At 41.7% G+C, this 27,941-nt stretch overlaps 1 pseudogene across 1 annotated transcript; it reads left to right on the top strand.

Annotated features, from left to right (window-relative positions):
* The first annotated feature begins 18,016 nt into the window (after nt 1–18,016).
* LOC308259330 (RNA transcription, translation and transport factor protein-like) lies at nt 18,017–27,591 on the top strand (annotated as a pseudogene). Its single transcript has 2 exons — nt 18,017–18,079; nt 26,886–27,591. The product of its transcript is annotated as an RNA transcription, translation and transport factor protein-like (transcript).
* Nucleotides 27,592–27,941: the final 350 nt, after the last annotated feature.

The following is a 27,941-nucleotide window of genomic DNA, read 5'->3' on the forward strand; positions in this document are numbered from 1 at the left end:
AGTTTTCCTGGGGAAAATCAGAAGAGAAAGGTTAGTGAGACAAAACACAATTAAGGTTACTGCTCCTGGTCTCATTGTGTCTCTTTCACCCATTTTAGTGTCTTTTACTCTCAGCTCTGATGTCTAGGTGGCTTACTCAGTGGGCTTCTGGTTAGCATATCCTCCTGAGGCTAAGATTGCTCTTGTTTCCATTTGCCAAAGGAAAATTAAGAGATGCCCCAATCAATCACCAGGACCTGTAAACCCATGCAGCCCAGAGCAGCAAGAACAAGAAACACAAATCTCACAAGTGGGTCACTGTGAGTTATGATGAGCAAGGCCTGGGGCCACTCACACATCCTTCTCTTGGATCCCAGGACTCTTTGTTAGACCATTTGAGAACACAGGTCCATAGAAGAATTGTAGATTCAGGGTATATGCTGCATCCTGGAAGATGTCACTCCATCTTTACAGGATACCATCTATAAAGTGGCACTCAGCTGGACATGGTGGCACACACTTGTAATCCTAGCATTTGCAAGGCTGAAACAGGAGTATTGCAGTTTGTGGACAGCCTCAGCTACTTAGTGAGGCCCTTTCCAACTCAATGAGACCCGGTTTCAAAATAAAGAATAAAAAAATAGGTCTTGGGGTGTAGCTCAAAGGTAGAATGCTCCGGGGTTCCATCTCCAGTACTGCAAAAAAAAAAAAGTGACACTTAATTGGATCTTCAAAAGACTAGTTATTCTGTAGACAGAAGCTGTGCAGTGTGAAAAAGGAACAACAGGTCCCATAGTCGTGTGCAATGCCAACCTACTTTGTTGTAAAGTGGCTTCCTGAACCAAATGACAATATTTTGCAGGATTCTGTGTTAATGATTACTCTATGTGTGCTCAGATATGGTGCTGGCTGAGGCCCTGGGTCAGGAAAGGCAAACCCGTACCTGGAAAATACGTACTTATTCCAGCAAAAGTGAATCACTGCTCCTTCCAGGGTAATCGCTGTGTCATCAAGTAGCTGGATTGATCTCAAAGATTTCTATTCCAGGGGCTGCAATTCTAAGACTGGGAGAACAGAAGTGAGGAGGTGCTAGGAACGTCCTCCAGAGCTGCCTCTGCTCTTGGGCTGAGGCTGCAGGGCAGGTGGGGGACTGGTGAGGTGTCTCAGCTCTCCCTCAGATCTCAGAGAGGGTACTGTGCGAGCCAGCTTTTTGTTGCTTTGACCAAAATACCTGATGTAAACAACTTAAAGGAGGAAAAGTTTATTTGGGCTTATAGTTTGAGAAGTTTCAGTTCGTGACTGTCAGATTTCTCTTTTCTGCGCCTGAGGTGAGATGAAACATCATGGCAGAGGAAACCTGCTCAGCTTGGTAGCTGGGAGGGGGGAAGAGAGAGAGAGAAAGAGAAAAAGAAGGAAGAGGATTACAATGAAGTGAAGCGGAGAGGAAGGGAGGGGAGGGAAAGAGAGGGGAGGGGAGGAGCCAGGTACAAGATATGGTCCTCAAGGGCATATCCTCAGTGACCCATATCCTCCAACTAGACCCTACCTCCTACAATGGACACTACTCCCATTAGTCCATTCACATCATGGATCCAGCCCTTGGTCGATCCATTGACAAGGTCAGAGCCCTCATGATCCAATTGTGCCCAAATCCCCACCTCTGGACAATGCTTCACTGGGGCCACAGGAGACTTTGGGGAATATTCCAGATCCAAACCTAAGTAGATATGAACAGGGCTGTCAAGATATGGAGAGAGTTGCTTTGGGTCATAATTTTAGAGCAGCGACGTTCTGCTGTTAGTTTTTGTCCTTAGATAGGAGGAGATAGCTTGTTATAGCCTTAATGTTAGCTCTGTTACGTGTACCACCTTGAAATAGGTCTCTGTGTCTTGCAGACTGAAGTGCCCTTCCCTATCTGCAAGTGGGCTTTTGCCCAGGCTTCTTCCCCAATGCTTTCCTTCACCATGCTGATTCAGAACGGTGCCTTCAGCTCCAGTTAACTGCCTAAGAATTCTGACCATTGCTGCATTATAACATCACAGAATTCACAAATATGCTTTTTTTTTCAGTTTTTATTATTTTTTTTAATTTTATTTTATTGGTGCACTGTATTCATACATCATAGTGGGATACAAACTTTTGTAGACATACATGCACACATTGCCCAGTCAGCCCCCACCCGATCCCCACCCCATTCTCTCCCCATCCCTCCTTCCCATGCTTGGCTTAGTGGTTGACATCTAGTATTATAGCAATTTATCCAAAATTAAAAATGTTAATCTCACATAACAGTTTCATTTGTCTGATACCAAGCGTTTGATGATTTAAAGATAGCATTTCAATATTTCTTTTTGCTTTCTTTCTTACTAGAGCATATTTTTTCTGTTTTTTTAGGTGAAACTATCATATATTTATATATTTATTTTTCAGAAAAAAATCTATCCTAATATGGAATATGAATTCTAGATACCCAAAACGATCTTGAAAAAGAACAAAGCTAGCAGATATATATTTTCTGATTTCAAACCATATAAAGCTACAATAATTGAAACAGTGTAGTACTGTTCTAAAGGCAGATATATAAACCATTGGAGTTAAATAAAAGCCTAGAGCTAAATTCTTCCCTATATTGTCAGGTTATTTTTGACAAGGTTTCCACGAACATTTGGTGGTGGAAATAATAATCTTTTGACTAAATATTGTTGAAAAATAATAATTACATGGAAAAGAATAAAATTGGACCTTTACCTAATCCCATATACAAGTATTAACTCAAAATAGATAAAAGACCTAAATATAAATCTTAAGACTATAAACTTTTAGGAGAAAATCTGGGTCATAAAACCTCACAACATTGAAATTGGCAGTGATTTCTTGGATATGATTTCAATGGCAAGGGAACAGAAGAATATACAAACTCCCTAAAAAATAAAAGAAAATATTGTATATCCAAAGACAATGTAAACAGAGTTAAAAGTTACTAATAGAATTGGATAAAATATTTCCAAATGCTATATCTGAAGGTATATTAATATTCCAACTAGAAATCCTAAAAATTAACAACAATAAAGGCAAACAATACAACTTAGAGATAGGTAAAAGACTAACATAAATAATGAATCTCCACAGATAACCAATCTTAGTTGTCTGTTGGATGGAAACTCTTGTTTCTCTGGTTCTGGTGAGTGTTACCTATTTCTTCTTTATAGTTAATCTCTTTGAGTATTTTCTCTAGCGCTGGTTTTGAAGACATAAATTCCTTCAGTTTCTGTTTGTCATGGAAGCTTCTTATTTCTCCATCTAATTTGATAGAAAGTTTTGCTGGATAGGAAATTTTTAGCTGGAAGTTGTTTTCTTTCAGAGTTTGGAATATGTTACTCCAAGCCCTTCTGGCTCTCATGACTTGGTTTGGGAAGTCTGGAGTGATTCTAATTGGTTTGCCTCTGAATGTCAGTTGGCCCTTTGTTTTTGTTGCCTTTAAGATTCTCTGCTTGGCTTCCACATTGGTCATTTTGACAATTATATGGCGTGGGGATCCTCTTCTCTGATCCTGTTTAAAGGGAGTTCTATAAGTTTCCTGGATCTGTGTATCAACTTCTTGCTCTATGTTTGGAAAATTTTCTGCTATTACTTCCTTGAAGAGATTGTTGATCCCTTTGGTATCACTTTCTTTTCCCTCCTCTATTCCAATTATTCTTAGGTTAGCTCTCTTAAGATGGGCCCATATTTCTTCAATATCAGATTCCTGCTGTTGGATATTTTTTTCTAGATTAGAAACTATGCATTCATTTTTGGATTGCTCATCTTCTAAGAGCGAGATTCTGTTCTCCATGTGGTCTAATCGGTTGTTTGTGCTTTGAATTGAGGCCTTTACTTCATTAATTGCATCCTTTATCTCTTTTTGGCTCTCTCTGAGTTCTTTTCGAAGCACCTCTATTATTTCTACAGTTATTTTCCTGATTTGATCTTCTAGAAATCTCTGATTTTCTGTTTTATCAGGTTCTGATGTTGTGGGGTTGTGCACATTCATTACTCCAGTGTTATTCCTCTTTCCCATGATTTTGGAGGTTTGTGCCTTCTCTGGGTTCTTCCCTTGGGTCACTATGGCTTCACTTAAGGTGCTCTGGATCTCGAGTCTGTATTATCTCAGACCCCACTGCTCCTTTACTGGGTTGTATCACAGAGTCTCCGACCCAGGGAGTCGATAGAGGCTGCTTTAAACTATGGGGGGTGCCAGGTTGCACGTTCTCCTATGGTGTGATATCTCTGCCACCACCACTCCCTCACTGGGTCAAGTCCCAGGAGGCCCAATACTGCGATTTCTCCTCTGTGGCCTGCAATTTGACTCACTGTTCTTGAGTACGCAGATGTAGCTGTACTGGACTCGGTGAATTCACTGCTGCTGCCGCCGCCGGTGGCAATATGGCGCCTCTGCCACGCCCTCGGCCATGAGGCTGGTGTATTTTTTCTTCTCTGGTTTTGATTTCCACTCTGAATCCCTGCAGCGTGTGCTGAGCTCAGCCACTGGGAGCTTTAAATGCTGTCTGCGCCGAAAGATCCCGCCTGGCTGTTCCGCAGCGGCTCACCTGGCTTGCTGTAGCCGTCTGTTGAGTTCGCCGCTGCCGCCGGCAGTATGGCGCTGCTGCCACGTCCTCGGGCGCGTGTGTCTCCTCTGTGGCCCTGAGCTCTGTTCTCAGTCCGCTTTCTCTCTGGAGCCTGGTGGTTTTTTTTGTTTTTCTGGTGATGGTGTTTTCTGGCTATGAAAGGCGCTCTTTTTGTGGTAATGGAGATTGGTTGTTAGCGGGACTCTTAAGCCCCGCTTTTCTCGGTCGCCATCTTCCCGGAAGTCCCGTATAAAAATATTCACAAATATGCTTTTATTCATGTACATTTTACAATTATTTTGTCAAGTTTTTTTTTTTTTTTTTTTTTTTTTTTGTACTAGGAATTGAACTCAGGGGCATTCTACCTCTAAGCTACACTCCCAGCCCTGGTTTTTTTTTTTTTTTTCTTTTTTGTGGTACTGGGGGTGGAACCCAGGGGCTTTTCTACCTCTGAGTTATACTCCCAGACCTAGTTTATACTTTTATTTGGAAACAGGGTCTCACTAAGTTGCTGAGAGCCTCACTGAGTAGCTGAGGCTGGCTTCGAACCTGTGCGATCCTCCTGTCTCAGCCTCCCAAGCACTGGCATCACAAGCATGCGCCATCAAGATTGGCTCAGCCCTGTTTTTTATTCTTTATTTTGAAACAGGCTTTCACTTAGTTGAGGAGGGCCTCATTAAGTAGCTGAGGCTGGCTGCGAACCGTGATCCTCCTGTCTCACTCAGCCTATTAAGTACTGGGATTACGAGTGTGCACACCATGCCTGGCCTCAAATTTTATTTTATAAAACTCTTTTTCCTCCTGGTACTAGGGATTGAACCCAGAAATATTCTACCTCTGAGCTACATCACCAGTCCTATTTGATTATTTATTCATTTATTTTGTTTTGAAACAGGGTCTCACTAAGTCAGTAAAAGTCTTGCTAAATTGCTGAGACTGGTCTTAAACCTGTGATATTTGTGTCTCAGCTTCCCAAACACTGGGATTACAGTCATGCACCACCATGCTTCGCCTATTACTCGTAATTTCCCATTAATTAGCACTGCATTAAATCTGTAATATGGGAAGCATCATTATGTGATTTGTTAAGTTCTTCCAGTTCTGAGAAGGGATAGTAATCCATCACATCATTATGGTTTTGGGGTGGGTTTTTTTTTAAAGTATTTTAAGGATTTCATTAAAGTTTTGTTGTTGTTTTGGTACTGGAGATTGAACCCAGGGGCACTGTATCACTGAGCTACTTCTCTAGCCCTTTAATTTTTCACTTTGAGACAGAGTCTCACTAAGTTGCACAGTCTTAAATTTGTGACCCTCCTGCTTTAGCCTCCTACCGAGTGACTGAAATTACTGATACGCACTACTGTGCTCAGCTGACCTTAAAATATTTAATGGGTATTTGGAGTCTCCCTTGTAAATGGGATTGCTTTTTAAATTTTTATTTCTGGCTATTGATTGCAATAACTATTTTAGAATTTGTTTGTGTTTCCTGCTGACCACTTGAGGAAATGAGGAATTGTCCATTGTGAGGAGGAGTGCTTAGCAGAGATGGATTTTCACTGCCTGTTTACTTTCACATGTTTGGGTCTCTTGTGGACAATGTTTGACTAGTGCCTGGCCCCTGAGAGCTAGGCCAGCCCTGTACCTTTGCCATTTTTCTCTATGAATAAGCCAAGTTAAATGACTTATGCTGACACTAAACCCTTGTCCTTAAACCCTCTAAAGGCACAGACAGTACAGACCTTTGCTTTCAACAGCTTTCATTTCAGACAATTAGATCTGCCTGGGTTGCTTTGGGAGATATTGGTTTTATGATATAAAAGACTGAAATGACTGAGGATTGATTGCGGGTTTTCAAGCATGGATTAGAGATGTCTTAAAATATGATGCATTTTATTTTTGGTGGTACTGGGGTTCCTGGAAGCCCTTCTACCTCCGGGCTACACTCCCAGACCTATTTTTACATTTTTATTTGGAAACAGGGTCTCCTAAGCCAGTGCGCAGCTGGCTTCGAACCTGTGCGATCCTCCCGTCTCTGCCTCCCAAGCGCGGGGATTACAAGCGTGCGCCACCACGCCCGGCTAAATATGATGCATTTTTGAAATAAGTAGTATGTGTTCACTGGAAAAACTGAGATGCTGCAGATAAGCTAAAAAAAATACAAGCAAAAATAAAATGAATGTTAGAGGTAACCACTGCTAAGACTTTGACGTCTTCTCTTTCAGTGGTTTCTTATGTGGGGTATGAATAATTATACAAATAAATATGCACACAAATATTTCCTAGTTTTAAGGTGCATCTATTCACATTTTAATATTTCTGAAATGCAAATCCAAATTTATAAGTAATGAATGATATTTAATCATTTAATAAATAATTTAAAAAATCATTTATTAAAGAACTTTTTTCTTCTACCTTGAAATCCTATAATTGAGCCAGGTATAGTGGTGCACTCTTATAATCCCAGCATTTGGGAGGCTGAGACAGGAGTATTGCAGTTCATGGCCAGCCTCAGCTACTTAGTGAGGCCCTTTGCAAATCAGTGAGATCCTGTTTCAAAATAAAGAATAAGAAAAGAGGGCAGTAGCTTGGTAGAATACTGCTGGGTCCCATTCCCTCTCCCCCGCAAAAAAAAAAAAAAAGAAATGCCTATAATTGAATATAGTGTATGGTATTTGAAAACAGAGGTTGAGGTATGAGGATTGAATCTAGAGCCTTATGTATAAATAAAACTACTCTGAACATTTAGGTACAGATTTTTGTGTGAATATGACTTCATTTCTCTGGGATAAATGCAAGCACTCTATCACTGAACCACACCCTTAGCTAGAGAGAGAGATTTCTTTTTGTTTTCAGATAATTGTAAACTCACGTGTAACTATAAGAGTACAGAATACCTCTTATGTCCTTTACCTAGTTCCCCTTAATGGTATATCTTGCATAGCTGTAATACAGTATCACAACCAGCATACTGACATTGATATAGAACCTTTCTATCACCATAGCAACCATACCCTCCTCCTCCCCAACCCCTCACCTCCCTACTCTGTTACCCCTGGTAACTATCAACTTGTTCTCCATTTCTATAGTTTTGTTACCTAAGGAGGTTCTGTAAGTGGAATCATACAATATGTATTTTTTCCCCTTATAATTCTCTGGAGACTCACTCAGGTTTTGCATGTATTGGTAATGTGTTGTTGTTTTTTACTCTTGAGTCCATGGTATGGATATATACACTTAGATTAACTATTCACTCATACAAGTACATCTGGATTGTTTTCAGTTTTTAATATTAAAAATAAAGCTACTATGAGCTGGGTGGGTGGCGCACGCTTGTAATCCCTGCATTCGGGAGGCTGAGACCAGAGGATCATGGTAGTGGACAGGCTCAGCTACTTAGTGAGGCCCTTGGCAATTCAGTGAGACCCTGTTTCAAAATTAAAAATAAAAAATAGGGCTGGGAGTGTAGCTCAGAGGTAGAATGCCTCTGGGTTCCATCCTTAGTACTGCAAAATTAAATAAATAAATAAATAAATAAATAAATAAATAAATAAAGTAAACAAGCTACTCTGAACATTTAGGCACAGATTTTTGTGTGAATATGACTTCATTTCTCTGGGATAAATGCCTTGTAGTGCAATTGATAAATTCTATGGTAGTTGCATGTTTAGTTTTTTTTTTTTTTTAACTGCCAAACTAAATTTTTAGAGTGGTGGTACCATTTTACTTTCCACCAGCAAAATATGAGTGATATGGGTTTCCTGCATCCTTATCAACATTAGATGTTATTTTTTTATTTTATTTTAGCTATTCTAATAGCTACGTAAATATCATGAATAGTTATAGTGCTATTCAAGTGATCATATTGGGTGAGCTGTGGTGGCTGTGGTAGTTTTCAAAGAATTGGTCTATTTAATCTAAATTATCAAATTCACGCATATAGAGTTGTTCGTTTATTTACCTTTTGATGTCTGCAGGCTCTGTAATAATACCTTGTTTCATTCCTGATATTAGTAAGTTGTGTCTTCTGTGCTTTTTGTCAGGAGCCTTGCTAGAATTTTATTAGTTCCATTGATCTTTTCAAAGAACTGGCTCTTTGTCTCCTTGATTTTTCTCTATTGTTCCTCTGTTTTCAATTTCACTCATTTCTGCCCCTTGTTATTTCCTTCCTTTTGCTTTGGGTTTATTTTGCTTTTTGCTGTGCTGGGAATTGAGCTCAGAGCCTTCTAGGTTCTGAGACTTTCCCCATTTTCTAATATATACTTAAGTAGTATAAATTTTCCTATTATAAAGAGATGCTTTATAATGTACAGGGAAAGCCTTTGTGTACCTTCCATGCTTGTAGCTTCCCACAAAGGAATATAATTCAGTTTAACAAATATATATGAACTGTTCAGGCTAGGCACTGTTCAGACTCCCCACATTATATCAGAGAACAAAATAGACAAAAGATCTCTATCTTTCTAGTAGGGTACTGTGTTTATTTCTCTAGCTGTAAAATGACATAAGTTGATCCGGCAGGCCTTTTAGGAAAAGTGAGATGTGAATACAGATCTAAAGGAGTTAGGGGTTGGTCAAGCCAAGATATACCAGAAGTGTGTCTCAGACCGACGAGGCGGCTAGAGCAAAGGCCCTGCGGGAGGAGCATTCCTGGAGAAGGAGCAAGATCCACGTGGTTGGAGTGAAGCCAGCGAGGGGCAAGTGCTGTAAAGATGAGGTCAGAGGCATTGAGGGCTCATACATCAGCTTTTACTCTGAATGAAATGAGGAAACTGCCAACATGAAGCAAAGGAAGGATATGACCTGATACAGGTGTTTGGGTTCTTGGTTTTTGGAGAAAGGGTCTGCTACCAATCAGCTGAGGGTTCTGTTGCTCAATTCAGATAGAAATCACGAATAGACAAAGTGCAATTCCATTAGCATTAGCAGCTCTAAGCTCTGAAAGCCAGTGACTCTCCACTCTTGGGGTTAGTGGCCCCAAGCCTTGAATGCCAGCGGCTCTCAGCTCCTGGAGTTAAGAGCTCTCCCTGTTGGTCTCCTAGCAGCCAGAGCCAGCAGCTACTGATGGCTCTCTGGAACTCTTCCAGCAGCTGGAGCTAGCAGCTTCCAGCACCTTTCTGTTGCCCTGTCATTTTCTGACTGCTAACCACCCTCAATGTCACCAGTCTCTGCTTCTGGCCACTTTCAGTGCCACCTCCCAGTACCAGCTCTTAATTTAATCAGTTCAACCTGCTGTACTTGAGATAGAAATCATGAATAGGCAGTATATTACCATCCTAAAGAGGCTTTATTAGGATTTATACTGCAGCACGAGGGGAAGCGCTACACAGATCATTTGGATAAGGGTAGAGAGAAGGCTGCTTATATGGACAAAACACTGGACTTATACCTGTGCAGCGTCATGCCAGCTAACAGCAGACTTTCTGCTAGGGGAAGGGGCTCCTCACTGACCACATGGCAGATAGTTAAAGAGCCTGCAGAAGGGCAGAGTCACAGAGAGGCCACAGAGTGGAGGCATCAGGGATGGAGGCTTGCCACAGCCAAAACAAAAGGATCAGAGTGGCCAGGAGGCATCCACACAATTGTGGCTGCTTGCAAAGCATTTGGGGCAGCCATAAGCTATCAAAGATAGAAGAAAGAAATTTAATAAAATAAAATAAACAGTAAATCTTAGGATCACTGGGCCCTTTTTTTTATTTCTCAGGTCTAGCCATGTTGTCCAGGTTGACCTTGAATTCCTGGGCTCAAGCCGTTCTCCTGCTTCCACTTTCTGAGTAGCTGAGACTACAGGCCCACCTCACTGTGCTCAGCTCCATGACTCTTTGTGTGTGTGTGTGTGTGTGTGTGTGTGTGTGTGTGTGGTACTGAGGATGGAACGCAGGGGCATTTTACCTCCAAGCTATACTCCTAGCCATATTTTTTATTCTTCTTTAAAATTTTTTGAAACAGGGTCTCACTGAGTTGTGAAGAGCCTCACTAAGTAGCTGAGGCTGTCTGCGAACTGCGATCCTCTGGTCTCAGTCTCCCAAATGCTGGGATTATAAGCATGCGCCACCACACCTGGCCATTCATGACTCATGTTTTAAAAGACTACTCAAACTTTTGTCTTGGTTCTAGGCCCTGGGTAGAAGCAAGTGATTGCATTCTGAATATAGAACTAACAAGACTTCTTTATAGATTGGATGTGAAGTGTTAGAATAAAAGAGGGGCCAAATAGCCAGTTTGATGCAGATCCATGAACATAGGTGGCTTCATTCATGTTGTCTTAGTCGAAAGTCTCACTACTGTAATCCCAACAACTGACCACACAAGTTAGAGGAAGGAAGGTTTATTTGCTCAAAGTTTTTGGAGATTTTATGGTTCAGTTCCTCTTAGGCCAGGTCTGCAGAGATCAGGGCATGGAGGTGGAAAGCAAAGAGAGGGAGAGAGCAAGGGCTCTGCTCTTACATCACGGAGGCTAGGAGCAAGATAGAACAAAGAATCAAGGGGATTCAAAGACCCTAGCTCAGTCCCTAAGGCCACAGCCCCAGGGACCCACCTTCTCCAGCCATATTCTACCTACAACTCAGTAAATCTTTTACAATGGATTTTTCCACTGGTGAGATTACAACCATCCTGACTTAATCACATCAACTTTGAACACTAAGACATCTCTTCAGGGAATATTCTATATCTAACTGTAACACATGTGCATATTCCAACCTCACCAGCATTACCCACTGCTTATTGAACAAGGGCAGGCCCTTACCTAGGGGCAGCCAATCCTGAGGCTGGATGTTAGCCTGGAGGATATCCTGGCATAAAAGTTGTGTCCAAATGTATAGCAATTAACTGCACCAATGATGTTTTTCTTTTAATAAATTCCCTACTGTACATGATATATATTCACAAGCATATCAAAGTCAATCATAAAGCCAAACTGAGAAGGAGGGAAGAGGAGGGAATGGAGTGGGAATAGAGAAGGGCTAAGTGAGTGATGTGTGAATTAGGCCTTTATATCCTGTACTTCATTAAGATGTATGACTAAAGGCACTAATAAATTTTTTTTAAAATTAGTTATAATTTTAAATTAAATGCTAAAATTATTTCTTAGGAAATAACCATATCTTTTTTTTTTTTTTTTTTTTTTTGGTGGTACGAGGGTTCCTGGAAGCCCTCTGGGATACACTCCCAGACCTATTTTTTATATTTTTATTTGGAAACAGGGTCTCTTAAGCCAGCTCTGCTGGCTTCAAACCTGCGTGATCCTCCTGTCTCTGTCTCCCAAGCATGGGGATTACAAGCGTGCGGCACCATGCCCGGTGGAAATAACTATATCTTAATAAGATAATTTTTTGTCCTATAATGTATGACTGTAATAAAATAAAAAGAATAAGAACTGAGGCAGACATGGTGTTGCACTCCTGTAACCCCAGTACTTGGGAAGCTGAGACAAGAGGATCACAGGTTTACAGCCAGCCTCAGCAACTTAGGCCATCAGCAACTTAGTAAGACTTCATTTCCAAATAAATAAAATAGTGCTAATGGTGTAGCTTGGAAGTAGAATACCCCTGGGTTCAATTCCCAGTATACACCCCCCCCCCAAAAAAAAATCAGAGCTGGAAGACAAGAAGAGAAAAAAAAAACATCATGAGAGTAGAAGCTGAAAGACACAGAGAAGGCAGCATTCAGACTCCATGAGTAAGCAGAAACCATGAATAAACAGGAGCTGTGAGCAAACAAAAGCCATGAGGCAGCACAAAGATCTACAGAGACATGACAGAAATGAAAGAAGATAACCAAGACAGACGAATTCTCAGGAGGGGAGCCCAGGCTCCCGGGCCAGCTCCAGAGCCAGAAGTGCACTCAGCTCCTCTCACCACGTTAGAGAGCCGTGCGAGACGGGCAGAGACCACAGGTGTGCCTCGCACATGGGGAGTCAGCCTGGACTCAGTGCCCTGGAAGCCAGAGCCAACATAAGAGCCGGAATTGTAATGGGTCAGGGAAGCCAGAGAAAGCAGAGGAAACCTGTCTGCTGAGAGAAGTAGAAAAGGGCGGCAGACACTGTGAGCCACACAGATGGTGGAGGACGCAGCCGCGTGATCTGATCTGCTTTCAGTCCCGTCCCTGAAGTGCTGATCCCTGCACTTCAGTGTCCCAAGAGACTGCCCCTTATAGTCATTCAAATCACCTCCTTTATTTTATTATTATTATTTTTTTGGTGGTACTGGGAGTGGAACCCAGGGGCTTTTCTACCTCCAGGCCATACTCCCAGACCTATTTTATGTTTTATTTGGAAACAGGGGCTCACTAAATAGCTGAGAGCCTCACTAAGTAGCTGAGGCTGGCTTCCAACCTGCGTGATCCTCCTGTCTCAGCCTCCCAAGCACTGGGATTTCAAGCGTGCGCCACCACGCCCTGTCAAATCACCTCCTTTTTTACTTGAGCTACTGTGAAATAGTGTATGATTTGTGCTCCAAGAATAAAGATGATACATTTGGCTGGAAATTTCTCAGTATCTACTTATGTCCTAGGTTGGAACATGGCAAATAAGGTACACAACTATTTTGGCCCAAAGAACTGGAATCAGAGCCAGGCCCACACTTGTGATCCCAGTTTTTGGGCGGCTGAGACCGGAGGATCCAGGTTCGCGGCCAGCCTCAGCTATTTAGTGAGGCCCTCCGCAACTTAGTAAGACTTTGTTTCAAAATAAAGAATAATAAGCTGGGTGTGGTGGGACACGTTTGTAATCCCAGCATTTGGGAGGCAGAAACTGGAGGATTGCAGTTCAAGGACAGCCTTAGCTACTTAGCGAGGCCCTTTGCAACTCAGTGAGACCATGTATCAAAAAAATTTTTTTTAAATAAAGAATAAAACACAGAGTTGGGGATATAGCTCAGAGGTAGAATGCCTCCGGCTTTCATCCCCAGTACCACACACACACACACACACACACACACACACCCCTGGAATCATATGAAGCATTTTTCATAGGTCGTCTCATTTTATCTGTGGTGTGTGGGGGAGTTCCATTCCTGAGGCTCAAAGAGATTTAGGAAACCCCATCTTTATAATTCATGGATTCTATAAATGTAAATATGTCTCCTTGCTGAAATTTATTTGTAAATCCAAATCAAACCTTACAAGATCTTTGTAAGAGCAAGCATGCACTTGAAGTTCTGAGTTGTCAAGTTTAAGGAAATTTAGAGTTTAAGTAAATGCCTGTTTCAAAGCCTGGACCATTATGGTAGCTGAGAATGTCTCAGTTGACCCTGCTTTGGGAAAGCTTTATGGAGCCCTTTATGTAAGACTTTGTTCCTGTAAACTTACAATGTTTGCATTATGTTTCTTGGTCATCTCTGAATCATCTGTGCCTAGAACACTGTCAGGCATAGAGTTGGTACTCAGCGATACTTATTGAACGAATGCTTAGACACGTTGATTGACATCTGTCTTCCCCAAGGAGAACTTTGAGTGGTCTGATGACAGAATGGAATCCTTAAGGGCACAGAGTAGAGGCAGCACAGCCAGGAGCAGAGCTCTTCAGAGGAGGCAGTCAAGGGATTGTAAATGAAACTGAGCCAGACAAGCGTTCTGTGGCTTTTTCTTTTTAAATTTATTTTCATTCTCTCCTATGCCTTACTTACCTCTGGGGTAAGATGGACCTGGGAATCCCACGCAGGAATGGATGTAGGTGCACTAGGAAGAGGAGATGTGGGGTACACTGCTTGAGCTGGGATCCAGTCTTGGCTCTGAACCAAGCGATGGAGCTTCAACTTGACCTGCTGGGCACTGGTGTTGCCTCCCGCCCTACAGGGCTCTGGACCTCTCTATCTGCTTAGCCCCTTTCCTCTTACTTTACCTTGTCTCATTTCCCTTTGTTTTTCTCATCTATGGAGAAATGGGATTTGAGAAGAAATAGGGAAGAAGGGATGGGAAGTTAGAACAGGAGCCTTTGGCCAGGAATGTAAGGAAGGACTGTCACTCAGGGGCCAGCGTAGCAAGAAGTCAGGTTAGAAAGGATGTTGTTAGATTTTTTTAGCTGTAATTTTCATTTTTTATTAGAGGTGATTTTTCAGTCCAAATCTCTGTTTTTGTGTTAGTAGAACTGCTGGGAGCTGGTGCCTCTCGCCTTACCAGTTCTGGATGAGTGGTGCAGTATGTGGGTTTTGGACTAAGGTCCAGATGGGTACCACTTGCTAACCACTTGTAGGCTTCTTAATTGCTCTGGATTTTAGTGCTTTTATCTATAAGATATGTTTTTGGGGATCATAAAAGTTAACAGAAATGAGGTCCCTAAAGTTTTGTGTATGTGTGTAAAGTGTGCTGATGAAACACAAATGTTCTCTATTGTTAGCACTAGTAATGCTGTCATCTGTGGTATTTATTTGCAGGTGGTGAGATCTCTCTATTTCTTCTAAGGCTTGGGAAAGAAAGCAAAATAGACCGAGTTCTTATGAATTTATGAGAAGATAGATGCTCATAGGCATGTGTGAGTTTGATTTTCACTACCAGAAGCAATCTTGGTTGTCTAAAGTTTCAGGACATTCCGGTTTAGTCCAGTCTGTAGGCTGAACTAAACTGGACATTTTTGATGCTTTTAGTTTCCGAGAGCATAGAGTGACTGACTAGGAAACCATGAAGGCCCTACTTTGGGAAAGTTTCTCCATATTATCTACTGCCCTACCTGTGTAGGCCTAGAGGCTAAGGAGTGGCCATTTCTAGTCTAACCAAGAAATGAACCAATGGCCGGGCATGGTGGTGCATGCTTGTAATCCCAGTATTTGGGAGGCTAAGACAGGAGGATTGTGGTTTGTAGCCAGCTTCAGCTACTTAGTGAGGCCTTCTATAACTTAGAGACCCTGTTTCAAAATAGAGAATTAAAAATTGGGCTGGGGTTGTAGGCACAGAGGTAGAATGCCCTGGATTCAATTCCCATCACCACAAAAAAAAAAAAAAAAAAAAAAAAAAAAGAAATGAACCAATAAGACACAGGGTTTTTAAAGCTACTTTAAGCCTTCAGACATTTAGCTTTTCCTCCTCATATTTTTGATACATAGCTTCCCACAGTTGGACTCACAAAACCCTCCCTGCATATACACACTATCTTGTCTAATGATCTAGTGTTTTCCTGTTATCCATTGCGTTATTTTTCTATTACTACTATAATAAATTAGCACAAACTTCATGGCTTAAATAGTTCTAATTTATTATTTTCTTACAATTCTGTAGATTAGAAGACCAAAATTATTGCACGAGGCTAGACTCAAGTTATCAGCCAGACTTGGTTCTTTTCTAGAGGCTCTGGAGCAGACAGCCTGTGTTCTTGCCTTTCTTAGGTGCTAGAGGTCACCTACATTTCTTGGCCTGTGGCCTCCTCCCATTTTCCAAGCCAGTAATGGCAAGTTAAGTCCTCCCATCAAATCACTCCATCCCTTGCTTCAATCTTCACATTTTGTTTCAAATGTTTGAATGTGTACCCTCAATTCCCATTGTGGTGCTACTAAGAGATGGGGCCTTTTGGGAAGGAATGAAGTGCATATAGAAGGGATAGAGCTTAGGCCTTTCTTGCCCTTCCACATTCTGCCTCATGAGGACACAGTGTTTGGCTCCTCCAAAAGATGTAGCAACAAGGTGCCATCTTGGAAGCAGGGATTAGGGCCCTTACCAGATACCCAAACTGCTAGTACCTTTAATCTTGAAATTCCCAGTTTATAAAACTGTGAAAAATAAGTTTCTGTTCCTTACAAATTACTCAGTCTCGGGTATTTTGTTACAGCAACTCTAATGGCCCAAGACATCTTTGGACTCTTCTGCATTTAAGGATCATTTAGGATCTTTATGGTTATATTGTGTCTTTCCAAATAATCCGGGATAGTCTCCTTATTTTAAGGTCAGTTGAGTAGTAACCTTAGTTCCATTTGCAAGTCTTTCCATAGTTCCACAATTCTCCCCTTGCTAGCTCTGTAATATAACATATTAACCAATCCCAGGGATTAGGACATGGATGTCCTTGGGGGTTATTATTCTGCCTTCCACAACCATTATCCATTACCTTTGCTCTCTAGTTCTAGAATTAGGACTTAAACTCATGAACGTCCTCATATATCAGGCCAGAAACATCCTGTTTGTGATGGTGTCCATGACTCCCATGCCTGAAGGCCTGGTCTTTGCTTGAAACCCGCCCCCCATCAACTTACTTTTGCCTAAGTTTACTCACACACATTACACTGAGCATGATGGTACTTTAACTGCTCTACTCAAACAAATAGATAGGAAAAACTAGTCTCTATTTTTTCAACAACATTAAGATTCTTTATTGTGATAGATTAATGTATGCAATTTTTCTTTAATTTTAAAACACAAGTAGCCTCTCCATCCATACAACATCATAGCCTTATCTGATAGTACTTTTATTAACTCAATTAATGCCTAGGGAAGTTATACAAACTCCAATAATCATTAGCTACCAGTTCCTAAAATTACTCATAAGTGATGTATCTTTTTAGACATAGGCATAAAGTCACACCCATACATATGCAGTAGTCAGTGTGGTGGGAAAAAGATGTTAAACATCTGTTAAAGATTTATCGGATGTCATCTTACCCTTAAGGAAAAGGAAAAGGAGGAAAAGAAGCTAACAGAATTTTCTCTATGCCAGCAACTTTATATTTATAAACTCACTTTAATTATCATGACAATGCAGAAAGGCAGCTCTCTTCAAGGGTCACACATCTAGTAGGCATAAGTCATTTTTTTATTGTTGCAATGTAATTATACAGCATAGTATAAATTCAAATTGAAACAAACGTGCATGCAGGCATCACTTGGTGTATTTCCTTCAGTACATCTGCCAGAACTCAACGTTTGGCACTAGGCATGTCTGATTCTAAAACTGTTTTCCCTTTACCTGGCCAGCTCTTAAAGTGAGAGAGAGGATCAAAAAGGGATGATCAAATGGAGACCAACAGAATGAGCCTTTGGGTTTCATGGAGGTACCTTGAGACTTATTCATCACAGGGTAGTAGAGATTTGTGTCAAGAAGCAAGCTGTCTGGAATGGGCTTAGGCCCTTCCCACCTTGAAGGCCATTTCTTCTGTTATCAGCTTTACATATTGAGATACAGTATAATATTTTAATAAAAAAAAGGTGGGGTAAGGTCCTGCTAAACTAGCCTTTCAAAGGTAATTAAACTGGAATGTCTTTGCGCATTCTAATTGTCTCCAGTTAATTAATTGGTCCTTCCAGTATCTTGGTTATTCACTGGATATGCATCAGGGAGTTTGGAGTGGATAATTCCTCCTAGAATGAAAGAAGCAGATACACTGACCTTACAGTGCATCTTAGTTAGTGAGTGGCACATAGATGATTAAGACAGAGAAGAGACAAGATTCTCCAGGCAGTTGTCTGCACTGCAGACAGAACAGGAGCAGAGGGGAAGTCAGAATTATGTGGAGATGATGCTGATAGAGCCCCAGGCAGCAGAAGCTGTTATAGAAAGGGAAACCCTCACCATGATGGTGAGTGGAGTATGATGGTGAGGTACAGAGATCTTTTGCAAATCACCGATTCTAAAGACCATTTCAACTTAAGATATCTTCTGAGAATCTGCCTTGCTATGTCACTGATTAGCTCAGAATGAGTGTTTTACTCTTAAAGCAAAGTTCCACTAAAGTAACACTTATTTACATCTCCAAAGAAGATAATAACTTGGATTGTGTGTATGTGTGTGTGTGTGTGTGTGTGTGTGTGTGTGTTAATGGGAATCGAACACAGAAGCATTCTACCTTCAAGCTGCACCCCAGCCCTTCTTTATTATTTTTTTTTACTATGAAACAGGATCTCACAAAATTGTGGAGGGCCTTCAAATTGCTTAGGCTGGCTACAAACCTGTGATCCTCCTGTCTCAGCCTTCCAAATATTGGGATTACAATCATGCACCACTACCTCTGGCTTAACTGAAAAATTTAGACAGCATACCATAGGCTACAATATCTCAGTGAGTTGCAATCTTAATAAAAACAAAGAATAAAACTAAAGACACATCTGCTCTTCATTTGGAGGCTAGTTTTATTTATTTATTTATTTTCAGTAGCTAGATTGCCCAGGCTGGTTTCAAGCTCCTGGGATCAAGCAACCTTCCTGTCTCAGCCTCCCAAGTAGCTAGGTCTACAGGCCTACAGGCATGTGCCACCGCACCTGGCTTGGAGGACAGTTCTTATCCCTGCATCCCCAAGTTAGTCCTCAGTAATCACTCAAGGAAGAATATTTTTAAAAGCCAGGCATGGGCCGAGTGTGGTGGCGCTTGTAATCCCCGCACTTGGGAGGTGTAGACAGGAGGTTCGTGCAAGTTCGAAGCCAGCCTTGCTGGCTTAAGAGACCCTGTTTCCAAATAAATAAAATATAAAATAGGTCTGGGAGTGTAGCCCGGAGGAAGAAGGGTTTCCAGCAACCCCAGTACCACCAAGAAAAGAAAAAAAAAAAAGTCAGGCACAGTAGCACACACCTATAATCTTAGTACTTGGGAGGCTGAGACAAGACAGGAAAACCCAAGGTTTGAAGCCAGCCTCATTCAGTGAGGCTTGAATCAACTTAGCAAGACTGTTTCCAGATAAAAAGTAAAATAGGGCTGGGGTTGTTGCTCAGAGATAGGATGCCCCTGGGTTCAATTTCCAGTACCACACCCTCATACAACACAACACCACACAAGTCAAAGAAGATGTTGGGCTACACCTCCAACCCACTCCTATTTTAGCATTTATTTTGAGACAATGTCTCACTAAGTGGCCCAAGCTGGGCTTGAACTTGAGATCCTCTTGCCTCAGCCTCCTGAGTTGCTGGGATTACAGGCATTTACCATCATGCCTGGCCTTCTATGACTTTTCCTTTTGCTTCTTGTCCTTAATTTATTTCCTCAATTTAGAGAAAGGATGTGGTATCAGGTTCTTTTATGCATCCAGTAAGAGCTTCCACACGCTTGAGGGAGACGCCATAGTCGCTGGAAGACTCGTGCCCTTCAGTTCTTAATCACCCTCCCGTTTGTAACGCTTTACTACCTCATCATTCAGTGAAGATTTTATACCTAGATGACAGTGTTCCTGTTTGCTTCAAACCTGGCTGTCATCTTGGATAATGTCAATATCTAGCTAACAATTGGCTCCTCAGTTCCTTGACCTTTTTGTCTCCCATAAAAATGAGATAACACTTCCTACATGCCAGTCACTGTTCTAAGAAATCCATATGTTGTGTAGTAACTCGTTTGGTTCCATGGCAACCCTGTAAGGCAGGTAACTATTATTTTCATCTCCATTTGGCAGGTGAGGAAACAACCTGTTCGTGGTCGTGCCACCATAAAGTGGTGAGGGGAAGATCTCAATTCAGGTGCTCTAGGCACAGAGAGTACATGATTCGATACTATAGATTTTCTCCTTGTACTGATGGTTTGGGTTTTTTCCTTCATTCCACCTCTGCTGCCCACTTCCACTGTCAAGCCACAAACCCTGCCATCACCTCTATCGACAAGATCCTCAGATTACTAATTTGGGCATCCCATTTTCTGACCAATTTGTGTGTGTGTGTGTGTATGTGTGTGTGTGTGTGTGTGTGTGTGTGTGTGTGTGTGTGTGTGTTGCTGGAGAATGAACCCAGGGCCTCCTGCATGCTGGGAGAGTGCTCTAATACTAAACTATGTCCCTAGCCCTTTTTATTTTTTATTTTGAGGCAAGGTCTCATAAATTGCCCAAGCTGGCCAGAAACTTGGCAATCTTCCAGCAGCCTCAGCCTCCTGAGTAGTTGGGGTTACAGGCATATGTGGCACCACCCCCAGCTTGACCAACTTCTTTTGCTTCCAGCAAAAAACAATAAAAGTAATACTAATAATGGCATACACTTATAGTCTAGGTGTTTTTAAATAAATGTTAACTCAGCCCTACAACAGTCCTATTGAGAAGGTGAATATTATTAGTACTGTTTTTACAGATGAGTCTATTGAAGCCTTGAGTGGTTCAGTGGTATGCCCAAGGTCATCTGGCTCATAGATGATAAAACCAGAATTTGAACCCAGGTAGTCTGCAGAATCCACATTTCCACCTATTGTGTTAAGGATGGCAAGTCTGAAATTATGGGAAAAATCATTATCGTTTAGGACTTTTTCCAAAATATACAGGCCTGCCCTCAAGTTCTAAATGCTTGTTTGTTTGAAAAAGCCTCTCAGATTATTTGGATATTTGCCTCATGTTGAGAACCACAAATTAGATCATTTCAATCACTTTCCAACTTGGTGTTCTGGCTGAGTTCAACCTACTGCTGTCCTGTTATCCTTGGTTAGGACTGTTTTACACAAAAGGGCTGAGCCTGGGAAGGGAGGCATCATAAATAGCACATTTAAAAGAAAAGTATTAGTACCAATGTCTTGGGTGAGCGGGGACAAGGAAGGTTGGACAGATTTCTTCCTGTAGAATAACTGGTATGTGATTACTCATGTCCATCTGATTCAATCCAGCGGCCAGGGATAGGACCAGCCGCTTAGCAGGGGTTAGCTCAGGAAAGAAGTTTGCTCCTCATTATTTAGATGGTTTCCACTATAAGAAGAAAGCAGAATGAGATGGAAAGAAAAGTAGGTATTGTTGGCATAGGTCCAGGGAAAAGCAGCCTGGCTGAAACCCACTCAGTTCCCGTGGCCAGGAAGCAGCAATCTACGTAAACAGGAAGGAGAGAAGGCTGGGGGGAGAGGGTAGTGGTTAGTTGGTGAGAAACTAGAGCTGACACCAGATGGTGTTAAGTGGTTACATGCAAAAGAGCTGCTGGTACAGGCCCAGGGCTTTGCATGCTAATCACCTCAGCTCTCTTTTGGGGTGTCTGTGCTGTCGATGTTGAATCTTATTCTCAAATGGCTAAATCTTTCGGCACCTGCCTTTTGCTACGTATCTGCTAGATAGTTCTATTTTATTTTATTTTTTTTCCAGTTACCTCATCATTTGTTGAGGATAGGATTAGGTGGGGGAAAACAAAAACTAGCTCAGAGGGATTAAGTGACTATGTCTAGATCCATTTACATGATTCTGTTAGACAGCATTATAGAAAATTGTCTCTTCTCTGAAAAGTAGCTGTTAGGCATAATCTATTAAAAGAAGAAGATTCATTCGCTTTCTAGGGATGCCATGGCAAATGATCACAAACCTGGTGGTTTTAAGCAACAGAAATCTAGTCTCTCACTATTCTGGAGGCCGGAAGTCTGAAGTCAGGGTGTGAACCAGTCATGTTTCTTCCAGAGGCTCTCACGGAGAACAGGTCCTTGCCTCACCCATCTTCTAGTGACTTCAGACAGTCTTTGGCCTATGATGTATAACTGAAGGTTCGGCCTCCAAATTCACATGGCCCTTCCTCTCTGTCTTTATCGTCTCCTCTTTTCTCTTTTGTAAAGATACTTGTCCTTGAATTTAAGGCCCACCAGGTGACCTCATCTCAAGATTCTTAATTATAGCTGCAAAGACCTGTGGTCCAAATAAGGTAATATCCACAGAGGCTGGGTATTAAGACATAGGCTTATATTTTATGGAGCCAAAATTCAACTAACTATTGGAGTATAATTATTATTATTTGGGGGTTTTTTTGTGGTACTGGGGTGGAACTCAAGGGCATTCTACCTCCGAGCTACACCCCCAACACTAATTTTTATTCTTTATTTTGAAACAGGGTCTCAATGTGTTGCAAAGGGCCTCGCTAAATAGCTGAGGCTGTCCATGAACCATGATCCTCCTGTCTCAGCCTCCTGAATGCTGAGATTACAAGTGCATGCCACCACACCCGGCTGGAATATGATTATTAAGGTATAAGTGCCGATTTTAGGATATTTTAAAAATAGTATGGAGCTGGGCATGATGGCGCATGCTTGTAATGCCAGCATTAGGGAGGCTGAGACCAGAGGATTGCAGTTCACAGACAGCTTCAGCTACTTAGCGAGGCCCTTCACAACTCAGTGAGACCCTGTTTCAAAAAAAATAAAAAAGCCAGGCGTGGTGGCGCACACTTGTAATCCCTGCGCTTGGGAGGCTGAGACAGGAGGATCACACGGTTTCGAAGCCAGCCTCAGCTACTTAGTGAGGCTTTCAGCAACTTAGTGAGACCCTGTTTCCAAAAAAAATGTAAAAAAGTTCTGGGAGTATAGCCTGGAGGCAGAAAGCCTCTGGGTTCCACCCCCAGTACCACCAAAAAATAAAAATAAAAAAAAATAATAAAAAATAAAAAATAAAAAAGACTAAAATATAGAACTGGGGGTGTAGCTCAGAGGTATAATGATCCTGGGTTCCATCCCTATTAGCACACACACACACACACACACACACACACACACACACACCAGCATAGCATAGAATTGATGTGGACATTATTTCGATTAGAGTTCTCATCTCCACTCTCTATTCTTTAAAAGAATACATTTTTTCCAAAATGCTATCCTGCTCAATCCTTCTGACTACCTCTACCCACTCTCCTAAATCATAGGCTTATCAGAATTCCAGAACAAAGAGGGGAAGCCAGGCATGGTGGCACACACTTGTAATCCCAGTACTGGGAGGTTGAGACAGGAGGATCATGCAGGTTCGAAGCCAGCCTCAGCTACTTAGTGAGGCTTTTGCAACTTAGTGAGACCTCATTTCAAAATAAAGAATAAAAAATAGGGCTGGGGGTATAGCTCAGAGGTAGAATGCCCCTGCGTTCAATCCCTAGTAAACACACATACCTACCAAGAGGGGAGTGTGAAATAAAGGCACATGCATTTTGAAAATGACATCCGAGTGGAAATGATCCATCCTACCCTCCTATATTACACACTCACAACAAGTTGAGAATTGCTTTGAGGAACATTGCTATAATCCAGGGTAATGGGTTTGGAAAGGGGGTGGGAGAGGAGAAAATCACCAGTAGTGATCATGGAAACTAAAAGTTGAATGGTTATGAAGAACTTCAAATCCAAAGAGCAGGGCTGGCAGAAGGGTCTGATTACTGCAAGGGAGTGATACTATCCAAGAGATCTGTCTGAAATACAAATGTCACTCTCTTCTTGAGAATTTCAGATTCCTTAACACAGCTCACGATGTTGCAAGCTGGCCTCCACCTACTCTTCAGATTCATCTTCTACTACTCTCTCACAGGCTGCCTCTGTAACATCAAAAGAAGCATTTTGATGTTCCACAAATAAACCATGTCCTTTGTTGTTTATTTTACAAACAATCTTATCCTTTATTACTTTTCTAGCCTTCTTGGGTTGTTCCATATGCTTGGAATGCCTCATAATTCCTGTGGAATTATTTCCAGACTTCTTTTTCTACTATCCCATCTGTGATTCTGCATTAATAATCCTCTGTACTCCCTTCAATGAGTTAACATCTCCCCCTGCTATGATTCCGAATCATTCTATTCATGAGAGCTCTTTGACTTGAATTATTCTTCTTTTTTAGCACTGAGAATTGTACTCAGGGACATTCTATCTCTGAGCCACAACCCCAGGCCCCCCCCTTTTATATGTATTTTTAAATTTTATTGAGACACTATAGTTTCACATCATAATGTAGATCATATTGACAATGGCATACATTCACACAGTAGTTGGTGCCCTCCCCCGTTTCCCCTCCCCCCTCCTGACAATGAGTGTCCAGGTTGACCATGCTACATTCACACTTAAACACATATTCGAATGTAGCTCCTCCATTAACTAACCTCAGCCTTCTTCCTCCCCTACCCTTCCTTTCTAGCTTTTCTGAGGTTTTCCCTCCATTATCTGGAGTCCCTCTGGTATCCCTAATACTCCCCAGCTTGAGCATATTAGAGAAAACATATGTCCCTTCTCTTTCTGTGCTTGGCTGATCTCACTTAACATAATGTTCTCCAGATCTTTCCATCTTCTTGCGAATGACATGATTTTTATTTATTTATTTATTTTTTTGGTGGTACTGGGGTTCCTGGAAACCCTTCTCCCTCCGGGCTACACTCCCAGACCTATTTTATATTTTTTATTTGGAAACAGGGTCTCTTAAGACAGCGATGTTGGCTTCAAATCAACGGGATCCTCCTATCTCTGCCTCCCAAGCACGGGGATTACAAGCATGCGCCACCACGCCTGGCACAAATGACATAATTTTGTTCTTTTTTATTGCTGAGTAGAATTCTATTTCCCATAATTTTGCAAACCATTCATCTGTTGATGGAGACCTAGGTTGGTTCCATATATATATGTATATGGAAATATGTATGTATGTATGTATGTGTATATATATATATACATATAGTGTGTGTGTGTGTGTGTGTGTGTGTGTGTGTGTGTGTGTGTGTGTGTGGTACTGGGGTTCCTGGAAGCCCTTCTACCTCTGGGCTACATTCCCAGACCTATTTTTATTTGGAAACAGGGTCTCTTAAGCCAGCATGGCTGGCTTCGAACCAGCACAATCCTCCTGTCTCTGCCTCCCAAGCGCGGGGATTACAAGCATGTGCTACCATGCCCGGCAGGTTCCATATTTTGGCTATTGTGAATTGTGCTCCTATGAACATGGGTATGCATAGTTACTGTAGTTCTCTGATTTCAACCCCTTTAGAAAGATACCCAGGAGTGGTATAGCCAGATCATATGGTGGATTCATTCCCAGTTTTCTAAGAAATCTCTACACTGATCTCCATAGTGGCTGAACTAGAGTTCCTCTTTCCCTACATCCTTGCCAGCATTTGTTGTTATTTGACTTCTTTATGCTTGCTACTCTGGATGGGGTTAGATGGAATCTCAGTGTAGTTTTGATTTGCATCTCCCTGATAACTAATGATGTTGAACATTTTTTCATGTATCTATTGGCCAGGCCCCCCCTTTTTTAAAAATTATATTATTGTTAATACATTTATGGGTGCATTGTCATCTCATATCACAGTGCAGCTCATAGTGATAGTGACATACATGCACACAGGCTCTCACTAAGTTGCTGAGGCTGACTTTGAACCTATGATCTTCCTGTCTTAGCCTTTCAGGCATGCATCACCATGCCTGGCTCCTTTGCCTTGGGTCCTACCTAACCTACCCTCAAGGGAGTTGGTAGAAGGACAGAACTCTACCATACCCACCCCTGAATCTCTAGTGCCTGGTAGGTGCTCAATAAATGTTTGCTGAAAGGTGAAAGTGCTGGGTACTTATGGCTTTGTCTGAAATTCTTGGTTTGGTGACACTGGGATTCAGGATTTTCATCTTTATAAAAGTTGTTAGGCTGGAGCCACAGGTAGAGAAGAGCACAGAAACATCCTTGGAGGTAAGTATGGAAGAGACACAAGAACAAGGAATTGTGTGATACTGAGAATGAGGTTATCTAGTTTGGGGACATAATGTGGGTGCTTTGAGGCAGATTAGCACCCCTCAATCCATTTTCCTACTTCCCGCAGGATAATCTTATTGGGGTTCTCCATCAGTATCAGTGGCAACATGTCAGATAGGGTGAGGGTGACAAGTGAGCTGAAACTTGAAGGCTTGAGTGTTAACACCAGGAGCTCTGTAGTTATGAGATGAATTGAGAGAACAAGGACAAACGGAAGCCCATATGAGAGACAAGATAGGAGGGAGTTGATGTGGAGCCTGGCTGGCTGGTCTACCTACATTGGTAGAGTCTGTTATATTCTTGGTACCTGCCATTCTTAGAGGATTCTGAGGAAGTGGACCATTTTGCCCTCCCCTGTGATCCAATGGCTGGCAACAGCTAATGAGGTCTTGATATAAGAGCTATTCTCATCCAGGTGTGGTAGTGCACATCTGTAATCCCACCTATTTGGAAGGCTGAGGCAGAAGGATTGTGAGTTCGAGGTCAATAGTGAAATTGCATCTAAAAACAACAACAACAACAACAACAAAAACTTGTTCTCAAAGTTATGCTGTAGCTTCTGAATTTGTTGGCTCAAATAAAAGGACTAAAACAAGGGTACATGCCAGTTGGATGAGTTATTTAACTTCTGTATGCCTTTAATTTCCCCTTTAGTAAGATGTAAAATGGGCATGATTATAACTGTACATCTTCATAAAACTGCTTTTAAAATACAATGAGTCAGCTGGGCTTGGTGGCTCAAGCTTGTAATCCCAGCACTTGGGAGGCTGAGACAGGAGCATAGTGGTTCATGGACAACCTCAGCTACTTAGTGAAGACACTTGCAATTCAGTGAGACCCTGTTTCTAAATAAAGAATTAAAAATAGGGCTGGGTTCTCTCACCGGGTCTCTGGTGCCTATGCCTCGTGCTCCACCTCACTTCTCCCGGCAGAGCCCGGGGGTCCTGAATGAGAAGTGGGGACCATGCTCTGACACAAGCTGACTGCTCTCAATTACCATGACCCTGCCAGCTTCAACTGCAAAGATGAGACAGAATTTAGAAACTTAATTGTTTGGCTTGAAGACCAGAAAATCAGACACCACAAAATTGAAGATAGAGGTAATTTAAGAAACATACACAGCAGTGACTGTTCTTTGAAAAGTATCTCAAAAATGTCAACTGTCCTTTCAAGATTCAGGATCGACAAGAAGCAATTGACTGGCTTCTTGGTTTAGCTCTTAGACTTGAATATGGAGATAATGCTGAAAAATACAAGGACTTAGTACCTGATAATGCAAACAACACTGACAATACAACTAAAAATGCAGAGCCACTGATCAATTTGGATGTAAATATCCCCGATTTGAAGGCTGGTGTAAAGTCTTTGGCTAACCTTATTCAGATTCAAGGTCATGATGATACCCTGGTATCATTCTTAAGGCAATTCTCATTTTGGTTCAGGAGCGCCTAACACAGGATGCGGTTGCTAAAGCAAATCAAACAAAAGAGGGCTTGCCTGTTGCTTTAGATAAACATATTCTTGGTTTTGATACAGGAGATGTGGTTCTTAATGAAGCTGCTCAAATTCTGCGATTGTTGCATATAGAAGAGCCCAGAGAACTACAGACAAAAAATAATGAAGCTGTTCAGGCAATTATTACTGATCCAAAGACAGACCATGGGCCAGGGAAAGTTGGAAGATGAACACTTTAGGATCTTAGCTTCTTACCTAACTAGTACAATTGGGAACCATGTATACTTCCAGCATGTGTTTGGAAATCAAATATCCCATTTTCAAGGGAGGAATCCCAAATTGACTGTTCTAGAGATTTACCACCATGCTTTATCTTTAATAAAGTTTGGGAAAGTGGAAAAAAAAATAGGGCTGGGATGTAACTCAGAGGTAGAATGCCCCTGGGTTCCATCACCAGTACCACACACAAAAAAAAAGATAGAATGGATTACAGCTGGGTATGGTGGCATGTGCTTGTAATCCCAGTACTTAGAAGGCTGAGACAGGAAGATTGCAGGTTCACAGTCAGCCTCAGCAATTT

This window comes from Muscardinus avellanarius (genome assembly GCF_963383645.1).
Source record: "Muscardinus avellanarius genome assembly, chromosome: 1".
In the NCBI taxonomy this organism is placed as follows: Eukaryota; Metazoa; Chordata; class Mammalia; order Rodentia; family Gliridae; genus Muscardinus; species Muscardinus avellanarius.